This window comes from Lolium rigidum, chromosome 6, assembly GCF_022539505.1.
Source record: "Lolium rigidum isolate FL_2022 chromosome 6, APGP_CSIRO_Lrig_0.1, whole genome shotgun sequence".
NCBI classification, from domain to species: domain Eukaryota; kingdom Viridiplantae; phylum Streptophyta; class Magnoliopsida; order Poales; family Poaceae; genus Lolium; species Lolium rigidum.
In genome coordinates this window covers 117,513,540-117,520,781 of record NC_061513.1, presented here as the reverse complement: position 1 = coordinate 117,520,781, position 7,242 = coordinate 117,513,540, and positions in this window count along the sequence as shown.

The following is a 7,242-nucleotide window of genomic DNA, read 5'->3' as shown; positions in this document are numbered from 1 at the left end:
TAAGGGTACTATCTATATATATACCTTAAGCTAAAAAAAAAAAAAAAAAAAAATCTATATATATACCTTCTGATCAAAAAAATCTATACCTATCTATACCTCTATACCTACCTAATAATAAAGAAAATAAGGTTTCCGTGGTTTCATCCGTAAGTTTCGTCCGTCCTTCTTTGTTTCGTTCGTCGTCCGCGCAAGAATCCGTTCGACATACGTACGATTGATCGATTCTGTCTTGGATTCGTTTACAAACAGTCAGCCTGATAGGTTCCTTCGTCCAGCCCGAAATCCAATCCAAAGATGTCATTACACGAGAGATCGATCGGGTTAGGATTTCCTACCACATCGTTTCCTAACTTCCACCGCTGGTTCTCTATATACACGGACGGGTGAGATCGAGTAGACCGGATACCAGCACGAAAACATTGGCCACGCTTGTACAACTCCTCCCGTAGTCACACGTTCTCGGGGCGGCATCGTTGTCAATAATGTTGACATTACCTTCAACGAAATAGGGAGTAATACATGACTCGGTTACTCAATATCGAAAGTGGACATAGACCTTCAACGAAGACAAAAGGCTGGCCAGATTTAGTTCTAATAGCAAGATTTAAGATTAAAAGGATCGATTTATGAACTTGATTGTGTACATCAAATTATACATAAGTAGCTTAGGGCATGAACAATGGTTGATAAGACCGTCATATCTTAACTCCGCCACGTAGTCTAGATATAACAACTAAACATGATATACAATGGATCATTTTTTAGTCTTATCTCTAGTAATAAGGCATCCCTAAATATGTGATGAGAGAGATTGTTGCTAAGAGATGATCTCTTAGCTAAGAGAAGACAAACCTCCTTTTTCTATTTCTCTCTCCTCCATGTCATCAATTATCCTACGTAGCATCTCTAAGATATAACCATGGTACATGCCCTTATATATTATTTACTAAAAATCAACACATATTAATGGGGGCATATTTGAGTGTTTATTTCTCCCGGTGCAACGCACGAGTATTTTTCCTAGTACCTACCTAATCTATACCTATACCTAATAATAATAAAGGAGCTAAGGTTTCTGCCAAAAAGTTTCGTCAACGCTTTTTTTTGACCGTTTTGCCCTCCCACCAAAACACATAATACTTCAGATTGCCATTATACCGTTTCAGTCTTATTCTTGTTCCTCTCACCGAGATGCCTCGCCACGAGGAGGCCACTCGAGACGACCTGCGCCGCTGCGCCCATGCCACGGGAATCCGCTGCCAGTTCCTGCTCGCGGGTGATGGCTATGTCCCGCCTCAGTCCTCCCCCCTCCTCACCTTCTCCGAGCAAGATTCTTCTTTTTCTTCCCTCAGGTTGCTTTCTCGGAACAGAGCACATAGGCTTGTGGGAGGCGCCGAAAGAAATCCTCGCCGACGGCCACCTCCTTGTCGTTCATGCCGCCGCTTCAAAATCCCCGCGCGCTGCTCCTCGGTCCTCGACACTAGCGTGCTGTGGCACCTACCATTCTGCAACACCTACCAATTGTACAGGTACTGGAGCTGCCGCAAGAACACCACAGTTGCAAGCCGATGCGCTGAATCCGCTGATGAAGATGCCGGCGCTGGCAAAGGCAGGACCTAATTGGTGGTGGTGCTGGCGGAGGCATACCTGGTCCATGGCGCGGCCTCCTCCTCCTGGAAGCTAGCGTCTTGAGGAAGCTGGCATGAACTGGCTGCCTCCATCCCTAGCACGACAAGCCAACGTCCGGCGGCGGAAGGCCACGACCACCAATACTTGAGCTGAATCAATCAAGTGCTGAATGTTTTAGCTGTAAGGGGTGCTCTGCACATGTTCGTTCATATGCTCGTGAGAGCTGAATTACTTTTTTTTGCGAAAAGAGCTGAATTACTTATTTGTTAGTACAGTGCATCATTTTCTTGTTGTGTTGGGAAATAAAGGTCAATAATGCACACAACGTCAAATGAGAACTTTTGTGATTCAAGTTGAGAAGTACGCCCCTTGAATATTTTCCATCTTTCAGCTCTTTACTTCACTGGTCTTCTCTTGCACATTCGCTCCATATATAAAAGTCCCGATAAATACATGTTGATCGGAATGAACTTTATTATGTTTTCCATTGTTACAAGAGTGAGCCATATAGACGAAGGTCATCGGTTTCACTTGAGTTTTCGCTTGATTTTCAAACTGGCGATTGATAAATTACCATGATTTGGACATGTTTATTTTTATCCGAGAAAGGAAGTAATTTGTAGTCCGATATTATTTTTCTCTATTTGCTTAAGTAGTTAAGCTATTGTATCGTTAGCCTCACCTTATTTTCTCTTCGGATTTTAAGTTAAATGTAATTGCTAGGCCAAAATGAGAATTAAATTATATTATGTTCTTCATGGCATAAAAACTATCCAGTAAAAAACAATTTGTAGAAGCACGCTGACACCTAACAATAAATTTATTCGGATTTATATCTTAATAAAATTTAAGTGTGGGGCCGGTTTGCAATCTAATATTTTTATATTTGATTACATTCAGCATGAATAGGAGAAAAAGTGATCACTACTGATGATAGTGAAAAATATGAGGAGTGTCAACACGGGTTTTGTAAAAATGCTTGAGTATTGGTTTCTCCCGGTGCAACGCACGGGCACTTTTCCTAGTAATAATAAAGGAGTTAAGGTTTCTGCCAAAATTTTCGTCCAACTTTTCATTGGACAGATTTACCCTCCCACCAAACCGCATAATACACCAAATACCACCGTACCGGTTCAACATGCGAGCAGAATTGTGAAACCCTTCCTTCTCGAAGGTTGTCCCTCCCGCGGCCCGAGCAGCAAGGTCGGCCTCGCCGCCGCACCCCGTGTCTTCCTTTCGGCTCGCGTGAAGGAGATCGAGGATATCCGGAACGGTTCCTTGCCGGCGCGCGTCAGCGCCAGGTTTGGTCTGCGGTGGGCAGAATTGCAGAAGGCGGCGGCGGGCAAGCTGCAGGGACGCGCGCGAGAGGAAGGAGAGGGAGCTTCAGCGAAGGAGATACGAGAGTAGACAGGGAGGAGCCGCGAAGCAGGCCGGCCGGCGGCCGGTGTGTTGCCTCATGGCCGGCGGCGAGGATGGGAGAGCCAGAGAGCGAGCAGTTCGCGCGTGTGTGGCTGCAATTAGCGATAGGCTTTGGATTGCTGTGGCTTGGGCCGGCTGGGCCTTGACAGGTTAGTGGGCATCGGCTAAGGTCAGTCCAGAATTCCATTTTTTCAAAATCTTATTGACCGTCCTATGTGTATTTAGTCACAATTTCTCCGCCCAGCCGCGAATCGATCTGCTTTAGTCACAATTTCTCGTGGAGGATCGGATCGACAGATCAATTTGGGGCTCCATGCAATCTGTGGTCGGGATAACAAATCCATCGAAACTTGCGAGTATTTTTTTCATCGAGGATCTGATCGATATGGATTTGGGGCGGCGTACAACCCAGGCGCAACCAAGCAGGACATCCGCAAGATCCACGAAGTGGAGGAGGACAAGCTGCAAATCCTATTTAAGGTGGTAGAGAGAAGGGACATAGCTGGGCTTCTCCTACGGGAAAGTCGACGACATCGTGGGCGGCCGCACACTACTCAGGCCGCTGCTGGTCTAGCCTTGCGCCCCTGACCCGTTCAGGAACTGATGCGTCCAATTGCAGTACTATTGGCCTACTCGTGGCGATGCACATCGTTCCTGTGACAGCGTCATGTGTAATTAAGCCGGCCGAGCCTCCGCGAGTAGTCAAGCACCGACTTCGGCTCCACCACCTAGCCTGTCGGCCATACCAGATCTACCCGCTGCCGGCGAGGTTCAGTCCCCGGTTTGGCTCGGCATCAGGTAGCTCACCAAGAGCTGGGACGACGTGCAGGCTGGCGAGGATTTTTTTGGGTGCGACTCTTGCTTCCTTGAATTTGGCATGCATAATCACATATCAGGGCGGAAGAGGAGGCGGGGGATAAACCAATCAAGTTTTAATCAACATGCAATATTCTCCGGGATCCACAGATAGAGATCTCAAGACAGTTAGTTCTGACTCTAGGATGATGCTGTCGATATGGCCTGTGACCATGTGGAGCCAGTGGTTATTGCATTATGTCTACTAGCAGAACATGTGTGGAGTATAAAAGAGACCGACCTGACCCAGAGACAGCCAAATATATTCACAAGATGGTTTGCTAACAAAGCCGGCTAAAATGTTGTAGGTAATTCATAATGAGCAAACTGAAATCGTTTGCATCAACCAAGTGGTGAGACGCTTGATTTTTATTTTTGTGAGCAAGACACTAGAATGTTAATGGAGACTAAAAAATAGCAATTTTCTATCGACAGATCAAGATATATCCACACAAAATCCTATTAGATGCTTCCCCTCTAACACGCCATCTTATTATCTTGGATATCAGTTTCCAGGCATTGCAGCTATTTGGGGTCTTTGTTCCCTACTGACTTCTAACTACGGCAAGGGCGTCTTCGACGAACGAGTAGCAGTCCATCCCGCTCTGCCTCTGATTGGTGTATCGGTATTCTTTACCGTTGCTTGTACATCTCCACCAGGTACACCACGTGAATCCCACCTCATGCCGATTAATTGTAAAGTAATTGGTATAATATGTGATTACAACATGCTAACAAGGAACTCAAAACCTAGAAAGATACTGTATGAAACTCTAAAGTACAATCAGATGTTTCAAAGAAAAAATAACTATATCATTTCTTGGCAAGAAAATAATTTGGGAGTGATGAGTACACCTTTAAAAGCAAATGTTAGAATATCTATTCGATGCATTGTCCAATAATTTGCTCATTGTGTTTTCCCGGTGCAACGCACGGGCACTTTTGCTAGTCTATATCTATATCTATATCTATACCTAATAATAAAGAAAATAACGTTTCCTTGGTTTGGTCCGTCGGATTACGTTTTCATCCGTGCAAATGTGTTTTCGTCCGTGGTTTGTTCTCGTTCTAAGTTTGGTACGTTCAAAAGCTAGGTCTACGCAGGCTGCCTCACGGCAAGCGAGTTGCACGCACCTCCGAGCGACGAAACTGTGTCAGAGTCGAAGTCCATCATCCTCTCACCGTCCCGTAGGGACTCTTCTGTCCCGCGCGAAATATAAATAAGCTCCCTTGGTCCCGTTCTGGTGCAGATCGAAACTTCAATGAGCTCCTCGACGGCTTGCACAGTTGGGGAAGACACGGAAATCGCCCATCTGGATGTTGGGAAGGCTTGGCGGCGCTGCGCTCACCTACCTAGCGCCTTTGCAGGACCGAACACCATAGGCCAGCTTGCGTCTTTGCAGGACAGAACGCTATAGGCAGCTTGACGATGCAATGATGGTGAGATGAACTAGCGGCACGCGTGGAGGGAGGAGAAGCCGTGTCCCTGGCTGTATCTCGAACAAGAGGAACTGCCCGAAGAGGAGGTGCGGCCGCGACGCCATTGCCGTCTTCGTCCGTGTCCCCTTGGTCCGACCCCGTACAAAGAAAGAGCCGTTCCTTCGTTCCGATCGCGCAGACGCGCACGAGAAAAACCGGATGGGAACGGAACAATGAAACCGCGCCGCCGTCCGTCAATTTTCATCAGACCAGAGAGCCTAGACTATGTCCTACTCAAATATTAGAAGCACTCCACGGAGTCGGCATCGCCCTAAACTCTGGCCCGCGGTTCTTGATCCAATGTGAGCGTCGGGACACACCAATCTTCACGCGTCTTCACGCGTCGGGCAACGTCAGGAGGTGCGCTGCGAATACGCGGCCTCTGCCGGTGACCGCAGCGTCCGACGGCATCATGGAGGCACGTTGTTCATCCGCTCCGGCGTGAAGTTACGCCGTGCTTCTACTGTGCCGCCGACGACGGCCGGGACGTCTGAGCAGTTGCTCAATCGATGATCGCAATCGCTGCTTTGCACACCATGCTTCTTGGTATGATCTGATCGGTTTGTTCTAATATTTTTTTGACTGCCGTTTCAGTTCTACAGCCTGAATCGATCCAGGTGTTACGGCAAAGAGATGTGCACAGCTGGGTTCCACTTCAGCCTAGCGGTGGTCTCCTACGGGCGGTTTTTTTTTTTCTCGACGAGATGATGGAGCGAATCTGGTCAATCCTGAATCTTCTTCTGAATTGACACTACCAAAGGCTGCAGTTTCCAGGCTACGGGTAAACGCTCATACGGAGTATATTCGAGCGCCCAAGTTCTTGGGAGATGCAGTTACCTGGAGTACTACTGCCACGATTAGTTCCCTGAGTGGTAAATAAGTTGAGTTGTGGTATGAAATACTGGAGTATCACTTATTGATGGAGTCTATTTGATAATTGCTAGCTTGAAGAGAGCATTGTGTTAGCGACGGTTGACCTGCTGCATTTTTTCTTTGCAAAACACACACCTAGGAGCTCATAAGTTCGCAAATATACTCACCCTTATAAACGGCGCCTCCCACTGAAAAATATTTTGCCTTTTATGAGACGCCAAAGTCTCAAACCTAGGGTTTAAAGTAGACCGAGGTTGCCACTACCCTCCTAACCATTCAATAACATATTAGTTTCCGTTGACTTGCTACTTGTGTTGAGGTAAGTGTTTAAAGAACAGAAGATGGCTGGGAGAATTTTATTCATGGATCGTTTTCTCATAAAGGGCTAAATAGGTAACAATGAGCGTCGCCATGCACCTTTTGGTTCTTGTGCGGGAGTGTTCACTTTTGTGGAACATTTTATGGATTCGAGTTTATTTTAAAAGGGAAGCCATCAAAGCCCTGGAAACTTCGGTTCTATTTTCGAATGAACATATTTTGTTTTTCCGCAGCAACGCGCGGGCATTGTCCTAGTATATACCTACTAATAAAGAAAGTAAGGTTTCTCCCCTAGATTTTCGTCTGTTTTGATATTGCCCTTGACCTTCGTCTAAATTACATGCTCTGCCATCGCGAAGTAAACAAAACGATTCGTTCTGTACGTGAAATCAACCGACAGCCCACGTGGCCACAATTCCCTTCTTCTTCTCCCCCTTTCCAGGTTGCTCCAATCACCGACACCTCCTCCATACTTGAACGCAATGGAGAGAGGCGTGACAGGAGATGGACCAGAGAGCCCCTCCACGCCACCAATTGTTGGCGCATTGTCTGGGGGGAAGACGGACGGCGGAGCTCGACGCTAGCCGCAAAGGTGAGGAGACGGTGCGCCCGACGCTGGCTGTGATGGGCAGGGGCGGAAGCGTCCGATGGTGGCCTGTAAGGGGA